Here is a 24,134-nt window from a genome sequence, read left to right as displayed (position 1 = left end):
GTTGGTATTTATATACTTTTATAACCTTTATTTCAATTGGGTTAATTAATTATTGTGTATTTTTCAAAATGTCAATTATTTTGCTCTGTGTAGCTTCAGTTTTTATTCTTTCTTGTTCTTGTATTTTAAGAAAGGATCACTTTTAACAGCTTTAATTATGACTGTTTTAAGAAACCGGCAAATGTTGTGTTGCCTTGAAATTATGATTAATTAGTGTCATGAAATCCACACAGTCAAAGAGACAAACAGAAAATGTAAACACTACAAAATTAATAAAGACTATTTACGTATGATTCACGAAAAGTGAGTTAGCTACATCCCTCAAAAGAGAGACTAGATTTTATTAGAAAGGAAACATTAGATAATAATACATATTGTGGGAGTGCCTTAGGGTTAGAGAGAGTCTATATATAGTGCACATTTCTAAACTCTATAATCAAACTCTTAAATAACATAAATGCATATATAACTTAGATTTCGGGTGGTGAATGAGACATCATACTTAGTCATTCCAAGTACCAAATAACTAATACAGAGACATTCTAACTAATTAAATTAGATAAAGAAAAGAAGAGACAAAAAGCAATTGTAACAAAACAAGTAAATAGGAGGACGAAAATGCAAATGAACAATGACCTAACTCTTAACTAATTATTTCTAAGAAAGAAAAAGAAAACTAAATGAACAGTTTAAAAAAGTCGACCTTCTATTCTTAAAAAGGTATTACATTTGCTTCACTTTAACAGTAACTGCGAAAGTTATATGCATTAATACGTAGGGAAAAAGAAATGTAGGTTTTGAATATAGAAATATATATATATATTTCATCCCACGCAATGTTGTTAGTTGTCGCCAAAAAGTAGAGAAGAAAAAGGGGAAGGATTTGATATAGAGATTTCATTTTGGGCATTTCATCGAACATCTTGTCTGTGTGTTTAGTGAAGAAAGGGAAAAGGAGAAATGATTAGTCATCGCCATATGAAACAAAGAGACCTCTGTTCATTAGCCCTATGCGTTTACCCCATTTTCAAAAGTGCTACTGGCTGTTTTCTTATTTCACTTTTCTTTTGCCTTTCCCTTTTTCTTTTTTCCCCCTTTTTATAGAATGTGAAAATTAACATAATTGAATGTGTGTGAGATTGAGATAAGGTATATGTTGAAGAACATTGGAGGAGGAAAAGTGGAACAAATTGAACTCTTATGATTTACAGTATAAAGTAATGAATGCTCGTTACTTTGTTTTCTTTTCTTTTTTTCTCCCAAGTGATATCGATATTACTTGATTTGCTCAAACTCTATTCTCATTTCTCTACTTTGTTGGACTAAAAGAATCACTTTTCTTTGACGAGAATTACTTTTTAAAAGAAGATTTGAAAAAAACAAAAAATTAGTCAAATAATGGATGTCTTTACTCTATAAAAAATGAATAAATTCTCACAACTTCTTAGGAATATTATAGATAATGACTCTACAAGACTATAATAATAACATAAAATACAATTAAACTTTTTTTAATTACATAAACACAATTTCAAAAATTCCAATCGGTTAAATGAGAAAATTTAACCGTAAGATTGGAAATTTTGAAATGGTGTGAAAAATGAAACCCTAATATAAATAACCGTTCATATCTACTACATATAAGGCTATAGTGCTTTATTAAAAGAAAAAAAGAAAGAGGGTGAAGAAGCATGGGTTAGACTTTAGAGTGGACATCCTAAAAGGGGAAGGAATGCCACGTGGAGAAACAGTAGAGGGATGAGGTGGCAGAGGGATGAGGCCATAAGGGAGGGGTTTGTTGGGGCAGCTGTCTTTTTGGTCTATAGGACTACAAGCACGTGACAAGCACGAGGGTCCCTCAATTAGAATGTTTGTCTCCGAATTCCTCCAAAATTCAATTTTGATTCATCTATTATTATCTATCTATTCGCTCTTCTCTTCTCTTGCCCATCCCCTATAATCACTTCAACTTATTCAATCCCCTCATTAAATGCTTTGTCACAATAACCTTATTTTCCTTCCCCAAAACGCCCCTCTTTTCCAATCGCAATTACGTTGTAAACATTGTCGTTCTAAGTGCTAATGTCTTAGCTTTCAGGGGGTTGTGTTCGTAGTTTTACCTATGCATGGGACCTAGTGCAGTACATGGGGTATACACTCCACAGCTAACAGATAATATCCACTAAATAAATAAATACAATTCATCATTTTCTTTTTAAGTTTCTGTACTTCCAATAATAGTCTCAAAGGAAATACATTCTTTTAACTATAAAATGAAAAATATGGTTATGTTGCCTTATACAATTGACTTCATATGTGTAGTTATAATGTCATATAGCATAGGTGCTGAGATCGTTTGAATATATATATTTTGCTGCCAAGGAAATTTGGTGCATGTTTGTTATTGTTGGAGAGGACTTTGGTGAGTTGTCTATGGACCTAGTTCTTCAATTTAGTTTTACATGCCAAGTTGAGCTACGTAAATGTTACTTGTAATGTGTGATGTCACACTAACTACAATTTAACATCTAATTTATTATAGAGAATGAATAGTTCAGCTAAGTATAAAGAGTAAAGTCAAAGATCTCTTTAATTAGAAGATCACTTATTTATAATGTCTTTCCTCAAATACTAGTTTATGGTTACTAAGAGATGTTAGAGTAGTTGTAACTCTTAAGTTTGTAGGGTGCTAAAGAACCAGACTCAACTTAGTTATTTTGTTATTAGTAGATTTCTTGAGCTCATATCGTCGGTTTGAAACTTTAGGTTTTTGACTCTTTCCTTTTGGAATGTATAGTTTTCTATGTTGTCTCCTCACTTCCTTTGGACTTGGGCTCACTCATGACTTTGGATGTTGTTTGAAACAACCTTCAATATATTTCAACTTCAGAAAATACAAACTTCGTAGTGAAAGGTTTAAATCTCCTTTAATCTCTAGACTTTTATATACTTTGGTACATTTTTCAAAATATATATTTTGGTCTCTAATTAAATCTTCACCTTTGTTCTATCTTGGTCGATAACAAACTTTCAAAAGTTCTACTTAGTTTCAAAACCACAAAAGAAAAAAAAAACAATCATTTATATCTTTTACTATGTAATTACGTTTCTAACTTACATCTGCATTGTCATCCCTTTAACATCATTGTACTTTAGTTTGAATGCATGCTCATATAAACATACTGTATATAGCACACACTTAGAAGCTGTGCTATTAATTTGTTAAAATAGAAATATAGTTAATTTTTGAAATTAACTCACAAATTAAAAATGGATATTAGAAACTAAAATGGACATTTCAAAGTTAAAAAATTAAGAACTAAATTGTTAAACATAGCTAGCTTAGTATAATAAACAACGATAAGTCAATTGAAACCATCAATAATATGTTACAATAGGAGATATCTGTAAACCGACAATATAGACTACATGTATAAATTATGATATTCTTTTTGGTATAATGATATCATGAAGACGGACTTAATCATGCACTAGTCTTATTACTCAATTGTTCTCATGCTATTCTCTCGACTATTTTCTCTTTTGATATGACTTCATAAATTTGTCACAAATAAAATAATGAATGAAATTATACAACAAAAATCTAGGCTCTATATAAATTATTTAGCCTTGTTATATATTTGAGGTAATTTATGCAATAATGATAATAGCATTTAGCTCCAAAATAGTGTCATTGTCTTCAAAATCAATGTGGAACCCATTGAAATTTCAGCCTAGTTATGGAATTGGGGTCCTCCCAATCTCTACTTATTTTACATCAACAAATTGACCATTCTTTGTAAATGGTCTCAATTTCATTTGACCACAACCTTTCTAAATGGGGCTATATAGGGTTCATATTCCACAAACCAACAAATGGGGTTATAGCCTTCTAGCCTCCTCCCCACATTCTCACTTTCTCCAAACAAATGAATATATTCTTAAGTTAATTAGAATTTTGAAGTTTTTGTTATATATGTTTTCATTCACGTAAAGAGTATTATAACGTTTTCAAATATTATGAATTTTTGTGTTTAATTTTGTTATTTTGACGTAGATGTGTTGGATCATTCAATTATTAACCAATTTGAAGAAGAAACTTGACTATTTGAATTAACCAATTTGAAGAAGAAACTTGACTATTTGAATGACCAAGAGTCACTTTTCAATACATATATTTTACGTCCATTTAAAAATTCGTTAGAGTTCAATATTATTTCACCAATTAGTTGAGCTTGGTGAATTTTGTGAACAATGTGCTAATTCTATAAGAAAATGAAATTTATTCTATTTAACATCATTTTTGAAATTCAAACACTAGGGTAAATTTAATTTATTTTAAAGAGACAACATTAGTTGGGATGGCAAGATTTTGTATTTTCTAATTTTATATATGATAGTTTTTTGTCCTAATTACAATTCATTATTTGAAAGTAGAAATTTGAGAAAGAAAAAATAATTTGAATAAACATTATTCCCTATTTAGAGAAGGAATGAAGCTAGGGGGAACCAAGTAGGGGAAGAGGGTTATACAAATGGGAAACTAGCCAAAAAGATTCCAAAACCCTTTGTAAACAACTCATAGCCACACAATGTAATAACATTATTAGAAACCCATCTACAAAATTTTATTTATTTTTTTATTTCCTAACTATCCATTACCAACTTGATGTGAAAAGATTGATAAATTCATGGGTATTTTCCCATCAAAATGAAAGCAAATCAATATAGAGAGAATTAATTTTGTTTTTTTTTCTCTTAATTTCCATTGGTTGGGTTTGTGTTTGGTTTGTGGTGGTGGACAAGGATTTTACACTCATATTCTCCTCTTAGGAGACAAGTGAGAGACAGATCACATTGGAGTTTGCAATTTGGCAAAGAAAGGAAAAAAATTGGTATTCATGAAATGGGAAGAGCTCCACACTTTTTCCAAAGAAATTGGCTTAAATTAATCCATTAATGCTTCTTTGTGTAGGGTCTTTCTGTTTCTAGGGTTTTATTTTTGTCAAAATAATGGCAAAATATTTTCTTAATTACCCTTCCTTGGACATTTCTTTTTTCTTTCCTCAATCATAATTATATTCTTTTCTGCTAAAATATAATAATAATGTATCAATTTATTGACATAAATAGGAGAGAATTTAATAAGAAGAAGGATTGATGTTGTGCTGATTGTGATTAGTGACCCATGTATGAGAATTATTTTGTTATATAATCGTTTAGGAAGAATTTTCTTGAAAATGTATGACCTGTATATATATATAATAGGGTATAAAATAAGAACACGATGACTACTTTAATTTCTTAATCGTTATTACGTTTACATTTTGAACCAACTTAATGAATAGTTACAATTAAGATTAAAAACACCCATTAAATATGACTTAACAAAGTATAAGATTTAAAACAATAACAAAGAAAAATATGAGAATGAAATAGCGTATCATTAGCCTTCTTAGCCTTCTTATGATCTCTGAACTCACCCACAAATTAAATATAAATATATAAATGTATAGGCCAAGTTGATATATATTTATATTCGAGAGTTTATAACTGTCATCCAATAAATTTTGAGGCTTAAGAGGAGGGGTATTCAAAGGGGGTGTGGGCAGTAACACCAACTTGGGGTCCAAAACCCTAAATTTTCATGTCACATAGAGGAACACAGTCACATGGAAAACAGTATAATTTTTAATATGTCTGTGTGTGTATATATATATTTGCATTATTATATCAATCGGTTCAATAATATGACTAAATTCAATTGTCTAAGATTGAAATTCTCTAGATACACGGAGCTCTCTAGACCAACGTTTTCTAGCACACATTTACCCTACAATGTTTACTTGCCAAATTAATTATTTGGAATGGGAGAAATGTGTTGAAATTATATAATTGATATATATCGAAACAAACATAAAATCTAACTACAAGTTGAAGTGAAAGTAGAGATTTCAACCTATCTAACTTTTTAACAAGGAATATATCTCTTAATTCGTTGAGTTATACGTTCACACAAATATTAAATTTTCAAATTTTTATTGAACTAGATTCACTTTCACAATTTTTTAAATATTAATTAGTTAAACGACATTCAGCACAATATGTTTTTCTTACCTAACCATTTTAATTAATCAAATAAACACTTTTTTACTCTAATTTTCCTTCAAAATCAATTCTCAGTGATTTGCATATTCAACCAGATAAAATGATTTGATTTAGTGTTCTTTTTATTGTTATTGAACCATAACATTCAAAATATAATTAATGATTATGATTAAACAACTCATGCACCCCAACTCAAACTGATTCTAAAAAAACAAATTAATGAAATGAAGACAGTTTTCTGTTAACACATAAACAATTAGTTAAATGTTGATCTACATAATAATATAATCATAGCCTCCACTTAGCTAGGTAGTGTGTCTCTAATAACTTTACATTTATATTATCCCTAATTTTATAACTTACATTTTAAATTATTTATTACTTTTTATTTTATTTTCTTTTGTCTTTAATGAATACAAGAAGACATTTAAATTAACTCAACACAGAGAAAAGCCTCCATTGTTGACAAGCAACCAGCAATCAGTTGAATTGCTTACTGAATAACATTACACTTGCAGATGTGGTAATATTAAAAAAAGTCTCCACCTTTTTTTTCTTTTTTCTTTTATAATTTAGAATCCAAATAATAATAATAATAATAATAATAAAATATATATTTTATTCAAATTTTTTTAGTTGATACAAATAAAGAAATGGGTAAGACCCCACATGGCTACAAACGAAGGAACAATAAGTTATTAAATTCGGGTTTGTAAGATTTTATTATATTTTCATAGCTAATTCACCATATATAATAGCAGGAAAAAAAAAACCATTTTACTATACAGTTTCTAAAACTAAAATCTTATATCAATCGATTCAACCCTGAGTATAATAGAAAAGATAAATTCTTTTAAATTTTAATTTCTTACAAAAGTCAAGTCTCTTACTATGTGGTGGTGACGAAGATCCAAAATTCAGATCACCCCCAACCTTTTAGATGATTCCACACCATTTCAAGCCTTGGTTTTCAAAGCAACTTCTGAAAAATAATAACTTTTTTCTAACAAAGGACAAGGTTTGGTGATATTTCTGAGGTTAAATTACAACTTCAATCTCATAAGGCTAAAGAGAACTAAAAACTAATCTATATAATTTTAAAAATAAAAAATTAGTCGTTATGATTTCATAAAATATCATAAATGGTGTTCATGGTTTAATAAAATAATGCTCATAAACAAGCCCAGGTTCTATTGGGATCTTTATAAACCCAAGATACTAATTAAACTATAATAATTTAATTTTGAATGTTACTTTTTTTTTAAAATTTAAATAGTTATCTTCTCTTAGTCAAATTCTTGCAACTCGTGCAATCTGAATGTAACAGAAGGTCAACTTCTGTAGTAAGCTTAGGATCTGCTTGCGGTTTGTTCCTAAATTTTATATCTCATTTTATTTTGATTTTGTTCAAATTTTAAAACCGTTTGTGATCCCATCTTTAAAATTTCGTTAACTCTTTAATAAAATGATAGGTGATTTCAACGTTTGGATTATCAATTAAACTGTAAAGTAAGACAATTGCTTCTTTTTCTTAGGATTTTAGTTTTAAATTAGATGCTATAGAATAAATTGATATTTTATAAGGAAAAAAAAACTCACTTCATCTTCCATAAAAGGCCATGGGAGAGACTTGTGTTTAAAAAAAAAAATATTTTTTCTTTGTTTATTGGATAAATGTGTTGCGTGATATCAAAAATTTATATAATAAATTAACTAAATTTATTGATTATGTTATCAATTTAAGGAATTCAAATATACTAAGTCATGCATTAAAAATGTTAATAGTATTTTAACGACATCAACCAAAAGTAAAAATTTAGAAGAAATTTTTTTTTTGAACCAAAACTTATATATATATATATATAAATATAAGATTGTTATGTTACAATAATAGAAAAAAAAGCTTATTATAAATTTTTATAATCGGTTCAATGCATCCTAATGTCTGAAAGGAACAAATACAAAATTCAAAATTTCATGCTCGAGAATTTTACGATTTGTGAGAAATATTTGTACTTTATTTTTCCTCCCTTTGAATCGATCTTCAACAATTCAATGTAATTATTACTCATATTACTGTTTTAATACAAAAGTTGAATGTATATAAATATATGTAGTTAATCTTAACAATTTTGGTGCTTATCTTTTTAAAACTTTGACTTTGCATTTCGGAACTTTTATCTCCCATTCTGTTTTTCTTTTTATTAATCATTTACACCTATAAAAATATCTGCAATATTGTCTTTTATGCAAAAATAAAAAATAAATTTGTGTTTGCTTTTTAATAATACTTTTTATCTAATTAACAAATTATTTTAAAGGACAAGATGCGGTTGACTGTATCTATAAATATTGTAAAATTTTGTCTATCTATATAGTTTGATATACTCAAATAACTATCGATCACTTTAGTGATAAACCTTTTATACGTATTTGAATAAAATTTTAAAATTTTCTATATTTTTAAATATTATATTTGAAAATATATTTATGAATATAATTTATAATTTTTTATAATTTTTTCTATAGACAAAGTTAGAATATAATCTATTTTGTTAACTTTTATAACCATTTTGGTTTATTTTACAATATTTGAAAAGTTATTTTAAAACTATTTTCCAAATAACTATTACTAATTTTTATCTATATTTTCAAAATGAGATAACTAAAATAATAACAATAAATGAAATTCTCTCGTTTTTTTTTACTTTTTAATCCAATTTATATAAATTTCTTGAAACTTTAAAGTAGGAGAGATAATGGAAAGCTAGATAAATAGGAGTGATAACCAAATATAGATGATTAATAAAATAATTAATTAGGGATAAAAAATAGAAATAACAAAAAAAAAAAAAACTATAATTGTCACAAAATTAACCTCCTTCTTAAAAGTCCAAATTTCAATTTATAGATTTTGATTTGTTAAATTTCATGCATAGTTTCATATGAGTTCTATATTAATAATATAGATTCCTAGTCCTTTATCAAAGATTTGACATTTTTGTGTGAAAAAATAAAGAAAACTTAATTAATTAAAGTAAATAGAAAAATTTGAATTGTCTCACCCACAATATTAAAACAAAAATCAATTCCCACGAAGTACAATCTTCTTTGGTGGTTGAGATGAACTTCCATGTTCCCAGTTTTACAAAAAGAAAATTATAAAGTTTGAGAAAATCACAAGAGAGGTGGGCCTATATATATATATATATGTTGCATGCAACCAACAAAGCCAAACCATGATTAATATTCCAAGAAATTAATCATTATAATAATGCTCTCTCTTCTAAAAAACTTACAAAATATCTTTTGCTCTTAATGAGTAATGACATTAAAATTTTTAATACAATCTAGTGTTGATGAAAAATTAATTCACTGTTTTTAGAATGAAAAATGTAAAACAGTAAAAGGGAGTATAATTGTGGAAATTAAAAGCATGGGATTGGAAGGGGTGAGGTTGAGGGCGATGGCGATGGGCGTGCGTGGGTAGCCATTTGCATTGCACGCACCAATGGCCCCAATGTTCCCTTTGTGGGGTTACTTATAAATAATCCCACCATTATTATGTTTACAATTCCTTTTATTTTTTTTCCTCTTACACCACAAAAACTTTATTATATCATTTTCATTATTACATAAATCTCACACCTCATCTTCTCAATTCTATCTTTCCACTCCTTCATTTCTAATCAACTTAATTACACGCTAATCTTGGAAGTGGTTTTTGAAATATTTAAAATTAATTTTTAGCCATGGTTTTAATTTTATTTAAAGCTAAATTGGATGATATAAGAATTATATTTAAAATGTGTTAGGTTAAATTAAATTAATCTTAATTTGAATTGGAATGATTATAGACATGTTTTTTGAGTTATCGTGGTTGAATTTGACTTTTAGAAGGTTATTCTCCATTTCAACAGTGAGTCTTCAAACTTTTTTTAGGTCTCTTTTCTTCATTGAAAATGTGAAGTATGTGATGTGTCTACATTGTTCTAACTATTCTCTTACTAGTAAGACGTTAATGAAAGAACAAGCTAACTTCTTCTTGACTTCGTTCTCTTTACTCATATTTTTTTTTTCTTATTATTGTTTGATGATGTATTACTTTAATTTACCTATAGTTTCTGCTTTCTAACATAGACCATGTATATATAAATCTTGAGATTAAGAGTTTTCTATGCAACTGTGTATTGATTTTATTATTTTTGTTTGGTCTTTTCTGTCAAGTTTTTAAACTAATATATGGCATATTTAACGATTTTAAATTATATATATATATAACCTTTCAAACCCACTCAAAATATTCCAAACATATTTCTAATTAATTGTAAATCACTAAAAATTATTTTAGCATGACGCAAACAACTAAGTAAATCACTTGTGTATGAATAGGAAGCAAACACGTCATCTAATAATAATAAATAATAAATATATGTATCTTGAGATCCTTTTGTTGACAATTCAGAGATTTTGGCAAATCCTTCTTGAAATTAGCATAAATGTACATAAATAGATTCATTCTAATTAATAATCTCCTTTTAAGACTTTCTGTATAACTTCTCATTTGATTCCTATGCATTTTATTTTATTTTAGTCAGCTCATAGCAACCTCAATTTGCATTCAATTGGGTAGCAAAAAATCATCATAAACACATAAAAAGTAATTAAAAAGATGTTTAATATAATGTAAGCAATACATTTTTACTAAATTAAATATTTTTTCTTTAATACTTTTGTTATTGTATGATATTTTCAAAGTATTTATCAATACTTTTTTGAACCGTCATTTCTATAAAATTGAGACTTTAACGTTTTTTTTATCGAGAAATTAGTCATTTAATATTTTCTACTCTCACGTGTTATTTAACTAAAAGATAATTTTGAATGTTACTTTAACAATCGTCCTATTTTGATTTAGAAGAAAAAAAAAACTAAATCTAAGTCTTATTTGTTAATTATTTAATTTTTTGTTTTTGATTTTAAAAAATTATGTATATTTCTTTATCATTCTCTTATATTAATGATCTGCATTTTCTTCAGTATATGTATTGAATATTTAGCAAAACTCCAAATAAATAAATTAAATGTTTTAAAAAACTATTATTCTCTGTTTTTAAAATCTGACTTAATTTTTTAAAGCATTAATAAAAAAAATATTACAAAACATTAAATTTAGAGATGGAAGATAGTCCACATGTTTAGTTTTCAAAATCTAAAAGAAAATTTAGCGATATGAAACTGAACCTAAATGTGTACGAAAAACTTGGCATTTCAAAGTGTAGATTTAATGTAATTTTAAAATGGTAAAGAAAAATATATTTTAAGCCAATCACAAGAAGTATGAAAAAAAAACTTATGGTATTTTGTTAATCAATGTTTAAAGATATGTAAACGTATTTTAAAACATAAAGAATCATAGTTGCTTGTGTTGGCCACTATTTCACTTTAAAATATTCAATTTATAAGCCATTATAAAATTTCCATATTAACTCAATTAGTTAACTTCACATTTAAGTTTTTAGTTTTATCAAACTGAAACCATACTTTGTTTTTTAAAGAAAATAAAGTCAGAGATTAAAATTTTAACTGAATACACATCACATGTTAATTAATATTATGCATCTGCCCAATCTTTCACAATACTATTTTAATTTTTAAGACTTCATTTTCCTTTTTAAAATTTTGATTTTCGAATGTTTAACAAGTAATTTGAAAATTAGAAAAAAAGAAATACAAACAAACAAAGAACAAACATAAATTTTAAAAATAGAAAACTAAACCGGTTAAGTTATTTTTTATTTATTATTAGGATAAGTAGAAATGTGAGATTTGAACGGTTGATAAACGGTATAAATGTGAGAGTAATTTTAGTATTATTAAAATCACATTTTGCAGTTTTAAAACAATTTCAAACTAACCATTTAGTTCACTCAAAATTAATTAAATTTTTAAATTTACATTTTTGAATGAAAATTTTATTTCATGAAAAGGGATATTTTAAAGAGAATATGAGAAAAATGATTTGAAATATTCGATCTAGAACGAGTCTCAAACATATCCTTATTTGATATGATTTTTATTTTAAAACAAAGGTTATTGAGTCCAAATAAGAAATTCAAGATGATTAAAAAATGTTGTAGAAAACAAATCGTCGAGTGAGTGGGAATAGAAAGGGCGAAAGAGTATTTACAGAAAAGAAAAGAAAAGAATCAATGGGGAAACGCAACAAAGTATCTATTCAATGTTTTAGACTTAAACAAAATCTTTAATTACTATAATGCTTCTGTCGGATATTCAAATCTCTAGAATTCTTTTTCCATTTCTTAAATCATATATAATTTAGATAATACTAAACTATGTTTAACTATACTTTATTAAGATCTACATGGAGAAGAGAGAAGTAAGATATTGGAAGAGAAAGAGGCATCTATAATCATTAGGAAGAAATATTATTGGGATCAAATTACAGCGTGTTTAGAAAAATATGTTCAGCCCCAATATTGTAACTGTGTAAAGATATGAATTTCTTTTTTAAAAAAATTATAGTAATTATTTGAAATTTAGTATAGAATAATACATCATTTTACTTATAAAAAGGGAAAAAACCATACTCATATTACTTGTTATTAGGCTATAGAATTATCCATAGGTATAGATTTTCTAATTTTTTACCACGTTAAATTTCAAGTTATTTAGTCTCACTTTTTATATTCTAAACTTTAAACCTTAAAGTATTTATTATTTAATATAGTTATATAGATTTGTTGTTTATAAATAGTTAATTAGATAAAAATAAATGTAAATATGTAAAAAGAAAATTGTATATTTTACCTTTAGCTTACTTGGTTGGGACGTGAAACAATGTGAATGGAAGCAACTTATCAGAATTATACCTTTAAATTTTATTGATTTAATTCGATAAATGAGTTTGTAATTAAATCATTTCAATTTTTTTTAAAGAAAAAAGTAAAATTTTCTCCCTCGTTTTTCTTTGTCCCTACATTAAAGAAGACAATAATCATAAAGATTCCCTTTTAGCCATCAATAATCATAAAGATTCTAAAAAATGAGAGTATGTATGTGTGATTAAATACTATGAAAATAGAAGAAATTGCCTAAAAAAGGCACACTTAATTCACTTTATTATTTATAATAAAAAATAATGGGTATAAATAAAAACCTAAAAATGGCTTTTGGACAAATTAGAAGGAAAAAAAAATACCTACAAGTTTCCTCTTTCTTTCTCCACTACCAATATTTTCAGCTAATTTTAATTATTATTATTTTTTCATTTTAACATTCCATTTCTTTTTCATTTGCTTTATTATTCGTCATGCTTACGTAAGCTTTACGAGGATCAAAAATTAAGAAAACTGGAGTAATAATCAGAATAATAATAATATGTATGGTTGGCTTTTCATTTTATGATGAGGCCAACCATTATTCTCATTCTAAATTAATATTATGGAAGAATTTTTCTTTTCTTTTTTATTTTTATTTGTATTATTTTTATTATGTTAGATTTTGATGGGACAGTTGCAAATCAATTTTGATGTACCAAATCTTATGACTTACATTTTGATCTTTTAATTTTAGTATATGATATGTTATTAGGTTTTTGTAATTTGAGATGTTTTGCTTAAATTGAAGTAATTTCACTGTAAACTTATCTCAAAAGATTATTTATAAAATCTCAACTTCAAGTTGTTTTTTCTTTCTTTCTAAAGTATTATTGGTATATTATTTGCAAAGGATTATAACTTTGGAGGATTTTCCTTTTCTTAAAAAAAATATTATTTTCCAAGAATTTAAATACTTTTACAAATTCTGCATTTTAAAGTTTGGAGTTTAACTCGATTCTTAAGCTTCAAAAGTTCAAATGATATATTAGATATAAAAAATTTAAATTCAAATAAACACAAACTTATTTTGTAATTTATTATTACATATATGGATTTGACAACTAATAGAGATATGCTTCATTAATAAAATCAAACCAAATACAAAATATGATTTATTTTATTTATCATAGAAAGGCTCAATAGTACTACAACAAGTCAAAAATCAACCTAACTCAATTGTCATTGCCATGTGAGTGTGTGCTAGTAACCACACATGTATTATATGGTTGAATCCTCCTACTCTAGCTCGATTGTATTCAAAAGCGAAAAAGAAAATTTAACGGTTCTTGAAAGTTCTTATATTTATAAAAAAAAAAAAAAAAAGAAGTATATTACTATTTAAACTAAAACAATAGTCCAATAATTGGAATCTTTATACTTCTAAAACATTTAAAACCTAAATCACACATAGTTAACTTATTTAACTTATTGCTAGTTAGTTTATTCAATTTCAGAGAAAAAAATTTAAGAACTAAATTTAATATATATTAAAAATACATGAACTAAAGCTAAATAATTTAAAAGATTGAAACTAGATTGGCATATGGTCAAAGACAAGGACTAAAAACATATTCCAACCCACTATATTTATTATAACATTTAAGTGATATGGTAAGAAGGTTTTTGGTTACATTCATCCTTAGGTAATTAGTTAAACTTTGTAACTTAAGAGGCCAACATATCGTGTGGAAATTAATATTGTCAACAATATGGTAGGAAACCATCAACTTCATATGCTACAAAGTATATAGTAAATCAACCCTTTATCTTCATGGCTACAATTTGCATTACGTACCACATTTGAAATTTAAGTAATTAATAATGTGATGTTTCTCTAGCTGCTTTATTCTTATATTTTCTTTGTATGAGAGTGTTTCATTTATTTTATATGAACGTGAATATTTATAAATTGTCATATTGGTTTTTTTATAAAAAAAAAATTGTGTCTTGTAGGTTTTCAAGCTTTGAAAACATTATATTTAATAAATTTCTCAAATTTTAATTATATCTTCAATAGTTACTTGACTTGAGGAGTTTAATTAAATTTCTATCTAATATGTTTGTGAAGTTTATAAAATGTTAAACTTGAACAATGATATGTATATATTAGACCCTAAATTGAACATTTAAAAACCTATATATATTGGAAATAAATATAATTGTTTTGGTTTTAATAACTTTTTTAAGTTTATGGATTGATATATTATTGGACACCAAAATCCATCCACAAAGTTTCAATAACGGAACTTTTATTATATGTATAGATATTAAAATGTTATTTTTGTTCGTATAACTTTCATGTTTATTCAATTTTATTTTACTATATTTTAAAATTTTAAAATTTAGTCATTATTTTTAATCAATTTTAAATTTAGTTTTTATTAAAAAAATTTATTAAAATTGACTAGATAATAATGTTAATTTTCATGTGAAAAAGTATAGTATGTGACAAATATGTTAATAGAATCTATTAGCAGTAAAAAGATTTTAAAAAAGGTCAGTTGCAAAAAAAAAAAAACAAAAAAAAAATCTAAAATAATAGAATATATAGCAAAATGATAGAACATATGTAACACAAAAAAAATAAAAAAAATAGCAAAAGATTAAAATATTCACGTGTTGCCACTATTGTGAGTGCTTCTTCTTGAATATCTCAAATTAAAAACATCATTAATAACAACTATCAATGGTAGATACCATCACTGAAAGTTGTTACCAAAGATAGTTATTATCACTAATAGATGATGTTATGATTAATAGCTTTCAAATTGAAAAACATTTTTTTTTTAATTTTCTTACGTTGAAAAGCTATAAATGATATAGTTACAATAAGTGAATATCACTTATAGTTGTTGTCAGTTGTTAGCAATGATAACTACTAACAATGATATAACATTCTATTTGTTACCATTATGAATGATTTCTTTCAATATTTTTCAAATTGAAAACTATAATGGATAGTTACTATCAGTTATAGCAAATAGCAATTTATAGTTATTATAATTTGCTATCACTGATAGATGCTATCAAGGATAGCTTTTGATTTAAGAAATGTGCTATCAATTGATATAAGCTATTAAATTGTACTATTTGGTGCAATTTCTTTTTAAAAATAATATAATCAATACTAAACAAGCTAAGTAGAGACTAACTTTAACCTATTTTTAAAATACAAATAGTATATAAATTGAACAAATAATACTCAAAAACGATATTTTAGTAAAGCTTGGTATACATATATATACACACACATTCACATCACAAACACTAAAGTCTCTAATATTATCCAAAGCCAAAGCTAGCATGTGGCTTTCTCAACTCGACATGTTGGACCATTTGAAGCTCTCATAGAAGGCCTAATGATTAAGATATTCCAACCATCATTCTTTTCACTTTTATTTTATTCTTATTATTATTATCTCCTCTTTATTAAAAAAATATTAAGTTTAATTACTTCTCACAAAATCACTTTTTTTTTTCCCCAAATTGGAAGAAGATTGAACGTTCAAAATTACATACCTTTTTATCCATTGACTATCCTTAGAATTGTTGTATTTAATTTTTAAATCTACCTTCTTTAATTAAACGTTTGAAAGTTTAAAAATATAATTGAAACTTACAATTTGTTTCTATACCTAGCTTTATGTCGTAAGATTTAAATTTCATATACTTATATACTAAGATCATGAGATATATTTAATTAAAATATAAGCACTCATTTATATAAAATACTTATTTTGATAGTTCAAACTCTGATGTAATTAATTAAGAGGCTACTTTTGAAACAGATAATTTGTTTTCTAGCAAGTGTAGAAAGGTGTATGGAGGACTAAGTTTGGATGTTTTTTTAGAAAAGAAATGAATAATTGTTAATTATTTGTATTAAAGTGAGGAAAGTTAAGAGGACAATCATTTAATAGCTTCAAACTATGTATTAATTCCTAAGTACGACGTATGAGGGGGACCAAAGACAAAAAAGAGAGTTGAGTATTTATTAGCAATTTTCTCTTTTCTTACTTTTATTCAATCTAATAATGTTCCCCTCTTAATTAATTATATGCTTCTATTTTTTTTCCATACTTACTTTTCTCTTCGAAAGTGATATTTACTCGTGAACATTACTAAATTCTTTTTCTTTTTCTTTCGTTTCAAAATTAAATCCTCCCTCCAACTTGAAACTAGAAAATAAAATGGATTATACAAAAAATAGTTGAAAAAGGTACAGAAACAACGATTTCGAATTTAGTTTCGAATATGAAAAATTAATAATCCAACAATTCAATAATTACCCTTGGTATATTTAGCTCTATATGTATATATATGTTAGAATTTTTTAAATAAACAACGATTACATTTTTTATTGATTAGATCCAATAATTTGGGAAATAATTAATTGACCTTCAAAAGTGGTAAGTTAAGAGAGAATATTTAAATATAGAAATAAAATAACAAAACGTCTAATAGAAACCCATTGCTTTAAAAAATGGGAATTAGGGAAAATGTTATAATTATTTGAAGAATAGTGATAAGTAGCAAAATAATAATAATAATAATAATTTTCTTGAATGTGGCCAAATCAATTCAAAATAGCTCTTAAGATTCGATTTGGAAGCACTTTTTTTCTAATATTTTGAAATCCTACAACAATAAAGAAAAAAAAAGTTAATTATTCTCATATACTTAAACATCCCTTTTGGAAAAAAAAATACAACATTTAATTAAATTAATCAATGCCCAAATCAATCATCCACCAAATGTTGTCACACAACATAAGAATATAATTGATAATTTATAAACTATTCCCAACATACCTAATTTTATATTTTACAATTTCACAATTGCCTAGAGTTTATTAATATTATGTATAATTATCTAACTATAGAATCAAAATTGAAATCATAGGATGTCCCTCTTAGCTAGGGGAAAGCTCTATTCTTTTTTCATTTTTTTCTTTCAAAAAGCATATTCTATAACTATAATTGAAAGTGTAAATAAATAGTAACAATGAATCTCTAACAATATAAAATCATATATGGCACACTCATAATAAAATAGACTTGTCTTTAGATTGATAAAACAAGTACACTTTCCACTAAATGAATCCATTCTTCTGATTTCTTTTTTTTCTCTTTTATATATAATTGTAGCTACTTAGGCATGCTTAATTATTGAATAGAGATGATGTAATGCTTCATTAAAAATCTTGATCTTATCTTAGAATAAAGTGTTTAGAGTCCTATCAATACATGTTTATACCTAGAAACAATGTCTCTCTACCTACTTTAAATATGACAATCTTAATATAATAACAATTATTTATTTTAAAGACCAACTATATATATATATATATATATATATATATATATATATATATATATATATATATATATATCAATTATTTGATAAGATACACCTTTAATATTTAAAAATAAATTTATTAGACGAAACATATGTTATCACCTTATAATATGTCAAACATTAAAAATAAACTGTTCTTTAATGTTAATCTTATATAGTTCAATTAAGGGTTGTTTTTATTTATTTATTATTATTAGGTAAAAGCTATAAATTAGAAGTTTTAGAATCATAGAAAGATTATAAATTTTAACTTAAAAAACCAATATATATAGGCAAATGCTCTCTCTCTCTAAAAATGTAAAAAGGGTGTCCCCCATCACTCTAAGTGGAGGTATTGGGTACTCTCTTTAGTGCCCTTACTCTAATGACTAATCCCTTTTAGAACCCACTTCCAATCTGTGCATTTTTGGTGTGTGTGTATATATATATATATATATGAACAAAGGCCCCACCCATACCACCATACAAATCTCTACTTATTTATATTTTATCAAATCTTAATTTTATAATTTTTGAAAAACAAATTAATATTTTTCTTTCAAGATTCTTCATATATTTGCTCACTATCTCTCCAAATAAAATAAACATCCTTTTATTCTCTGTGATTTTTCACTCATATAAGAAAGGGATACAAAATAAGTTCTATTTTTATCATTGTAGAAATTGGGAAAATTGTATGGAAATTTCAATCTCCAATCGAAAACTTTAGAATATTATTATAATTGTTGTTAAATAATTTATACTATTTTTTGGTAAGATTGAAAAACAGAACTAATTAAGAAGGAAAAGATATAATTAAAAAAGAAATGGTTGAGTGGAAATTGAGGAGGGCGAAAATGAAGGGTCCCATGTGCATCTCAACAATGGAACATGCTCCGAATTTTGATCCTTTGTGGCTTTAAGAGTAAAGATTAGTGGCGTCTAAATCCATTCGCTAATCATTACTTCTTCCACTAAACCCAACATTTAATTAAACCAAATTAATATTAATAGCAATAAATCTATATCTACATATATATTTGTTTTGTTTAAATGTGTTGACGAAATCTTCTTAACAGCCCTTTTTTTATTGGTTGGCTCCACCTCACCTAGTTCACTTTAGCAGCAGTCAAATGACAAACGTTTTTGGTCACCCCGCGAAAAACGATATTATACTTTATATAATATTAATAAATAATTCATTGATATTAAACATTTATTTTTTACTTCAAAGTCTTTAGTTAGTGGCCGGACCGGAAAGTTTTAAGTGCGGGTTGTGTTGGGCCGGGTCCCGGGCCTCACCTTCCCGACAAATCCCCCTAAACCGGCTGCCACGTGTCACCCTTTGCATGGCATTTCAGTGACATTTTCGTTATTTTCTTTCCTTTCCCATTCATTGTGGACTTGTGGCTCCATCACCACCACTATAACCACCATCACCACCACCGGCCGTCATCTCCCGATCGGTTTTTTTATTCATGTGTTAGAATGTTCTCACACACCATCACTGTTACATGTTGAAAAATATTTCCACAAATCATTGTCATTGGATACCTCTTTCAAATTTCATTATTTTACACATTTCTACGTTTACTTATAAAAATAATTCTACGATTGTTTGTAATTATAAAACAATTTCAATCTATTTTAAAAAATTAAATGAAAAATAGTTTTTTTATGAGGTTGAAAAGGCTAGGTTTTGTAGTACTACTCTTATTATCTACTCTCAATGGCATTTGATTAGGAGTTCAATGTAAATTGAAGTAGTCTTACAATTTAGAAAGAAAAATAGAAGTAACTAGGTATTATTAGGGTACTATATATATATATATATCTGTTGCTTTGACTACTTACTAGTTAAAGGAAAAAGAAAAAGCTCCTACCTTTTTGTACTTTTTTTATTTTGATTGGAATATATCTAAATTGCATTTAATAAATTAATGAATGTATCAAGTTAATATACACTTTGTATACTAAACTAAATTAAACTAAACCTAGAAACCCAAAACTTAATATTACCATAAAAGCTAAAGAAATTTCTTTTGATTGAACTATATTAATTGATTTTTATGTGTGTATGTTAAGAAAACCCAAACAAGTACAAGAACATCTTCCAACCAATTCAGAAAATTCAAAATTAAAACATCTATATTTGACTCAAATTTTACTATGTCATAAATAAATTAATTTAAGTATTAGTAATTTTTTAGTAAAATAATTAGAAAAATGGATAATAAAATCTTGGACTTTAGGAGAGTATACAATGATTATTCAATTTGGGATGGATCTAAGTACATTTACTTTAACAAAAGTGTTCGTAATCTAGAGTTGTAAATATGAATGATGTAGTAGTAGGTTTATATTTAGGGTTTGAAGAGAACCCATGAAATTGACTTTAATAAATAAAGTTGTAAACTTTTTATTAGAAACTGAAGCACTTTATGCTCTATGTCACGTGTGATTATTCTGTCTACCACTCTATAATAATTGCCTTATTGCATCTGAGCTGTTGATCCCACCGGGAAATTTCTTTTTAAGGATATTTATTATTCATAAAATAACAACAACAATAAATAAAGTGTCTCTCAGCCGCTGGATCCATGGTGGAGCCGGCACCCGGCGATGGGCCTTGCCAAATGCCGCCCCCGCCGCCGAAGTCAAAAATGGGGAATCGGAAGATTAATTATGAGCACTCATTGGACGGCGGAGAGTGGGGTTGTAAGAGGTTTGGTCTTGCGCGTGGCTTCAGCCGGGTCGGGGAGATTATTGAGTTGAGGAGCCGTCGTCATGGGCTTGATCTACGGCTAACTCTTTGTGTGAGGAGCGGAGATGTAATTCAACCATTAATGAACCAGAAAAATTAATGGTTGTTAAATATATATATATATATATATTCTCTCGGTCCACGTCGTACTTTGACTGAGTCAATCAAATTAAAACTTTTTTTTTTCTTCCTTCTCAAATTTATAGCAATTTATAATTATTATAACCATTTAATATGTAATCTTTCATTTTCTAATTTAAAATTCCTAACGATTTATATGTGTTTGCTTTTTTATTTTTAAAATAAACCATTTAAAAAAAATAAAATGATTGAATTGAAAGGAATTCATTGTGAGGACGATTCAAACGGTCCTTTATTTATTTATCGTTATATTATATTAAATTTTATTATCAATATTTAAATAAAAAAGGATCAAAAATAAAATATTTACAAAAATATTTAAATGTAATAAATTTTGTTGTATGAGATATAAATAGTTTGTCAAAAATGGAAATTTGACGTAATAACTCATTTAGAATGAGTGAATAGAAAATTAATGATGTCATTTACTTTATTAATTTTAAATTGGCATGGTAGCTTATGCATACAATTTTATTATACAATACTTTTTTCTTTTTTGGGATTATTTTATTTTATAAAGTGATTAAGTTTATTTCCACTTATTTTTTACCATACTTTCTGATATTTAGCCAAATTTCAAAATATAAAATACATTTTCAAAAATTACTTTTTTTTAGTTCTAAAAAATTTCACTTAGATTTTAAAAACTTAAAGAAAAAAAAGTATATTATAAAGGTTAAGAATTTAAAAACTTGTTTGATGGACATGGAATATATGTTTATAGACTTAATTAATTTATAAAAATAAAAAATCAAATAAAATTAAAAGAAGTTAAAAAGAGTTTGTGTGTTATTTGTACGTAAGTATGAGCATACCAAAATATTATCCAACAAAAATATGACATTGAATCTATACACTCGACTATTAAGGTTAAAAATTCAATTAGAAAAATCGGTTCCTCTTTATCACTTTTTGTCACTCTCGTTACTTTTAATTCAACAAATTTATGAAAAAAATAAGAAATAATATATAAGTTTGACAATCGAGGATGGGTGATCCAACCAAATTAAATATTTGTCCCCAAAAAAGAAGAAAACAAAGGATAAGAATAAAAAATCTCATGAATCGAATTGGAAAATAGTTTATTTCGTATCACCTATCATTTTGCTTTCTTGGTATGGGCATTTATAATTATGGAAAATATGGTAGAAAATTATACATAACATCACGTACGCTTATGTAATTTGAGTAAAAATTTGTTCAAACGATTTCGTTGACAAGAAAAAATATTTGGTGATATCAACACATCGTAGTTGACACTTTTAGATGTAAGAGAGAGAAAGTGCACACACTTGTACTTCAAATTTGTATCTAGTAATTATTATGGAGCATGTTATTTTTTAATTCGAGTTTGACTGTTTTTAGGAGACAATCTTATTTATTATAGTCTCGTGTGTTGAATATATTTTGATAAAAAAAAAAAGAGAATAAATTTGGCAAAAATGCTTGTCGGAGTAGTTATCGACTTTGACATGAAACTTTCAATTTTCATTAAAAGTTATATCTCAAATCTAAATAAGTATTATAAGGTTAATCTTATACTTTACTCGATATTGCAACTATAAACATCTAATAAGTTTTCGTTACAAACAAAATTTAGAAAGAAAAAAGCCTTTTTTTGTTATGTTTTTGAGGAAAACAAGTTGAGAAAAAAAAATCACATTGATACTATATGTTGGTACTAACTTGAATTTGCAACGTTCATAAAGTTTAACAATTGTTTGTACAATAGAGAATCTTGTTGGTGTAGTGCTTAGCCACCAGCGTTTCGACGATCAAGTTAGTAATTGTCTAGAGATCGAGAAGAGCTAGAAAATAGAGACTTTGAAATGTGTTTAATGTAACTTAAATTTTACGAGCGAAAAAGATTTTGTAACAATAACTACACTAATTAATCGATATCTCTTGAATAAAATAATGTAACATTTACTACCTTAATTTTATCATTACATATAATTTCGTTAGTGAATCCATACACATGTACACGAACATTCGAATGTAACATAATTTTTTAATATAATTTCTCCATGTGATATTAATTCATATTGCATATAATTGTTTACTTCGGCCTTAGATCTTATCATAGAAAGTCTTCACTGTCTTCTTTCCCTTCATCTCTTTTATAACCTAATTGTGACGTTGTTTCCTTTTTGTATTATATTTAAGGATCTTCAACTATCAACAATCATACTTAAAGAACAAAACATTAGGGATTAACACACAAATAAAATTATGATTTTAATATTTCTATTTCTATTTCATTTTTTTTAAAAAAATTGCTTAAAAGGGGCATTGATAAATAAAAATGGTAATATTAATAAGGTAGTATATTTGAAATAGTTAAAAAATATATATATTGTAAAAAATTATGATTTTAATCTCAAACTCATTTTAATTTAATTATAAAAAATAAAAATAAGGACAAAAAAAAAAAAAAAAACTAAAAATGTATAGACATGTCAATTATACATTGTAATGATAATAATAAGAGAAAATATGAACTATCAAATTTCACTGTTCTAAAATTTTAGTAAGTCATTAAATGTTAACAATTTAATTATAGTGAAATATAATTTTGATTTTGGATCTCAAACTTAATTTATTCAGTGAAACAGATAGTATGAACGGTAATGTGAAGGAAAGAATTTTGGAAATATACAAACCATGTGGACTAATTTCATGTTTTATATAAATTATGAGTACTAAATTCTGAAATTTAAAAATACAGCAATTGGCCTTAAAAGCACTTGGAAAAAGTGGTACTTAATTTTACTCTTTTATGTTATAGGGTAGACTTTAATGATATATTTGTATAAATTAACAAAGTTTTTTAAAAGTTATGAAATACGAAATATTAAAATTATATATTTATTTATTTATGT

This window comes from Cucumis sativus, chromosome 4 (genome assembly GCF_000004075.3).
Source record: "Cucumis sativus cultivar 9930 chromosome 4, Cucumber_9930_V3, whole genome shotgun sequence".
Lineage (NCBI taxonomy): Eukaryota > Viridiplantae > Streptophyta > Magnoliopsida > Cucurbitales > Cucurbitaceae > Cucumis > Cucumis sativus.
This window is presented reverse-complemented; position numbering follows the sequence as displayed.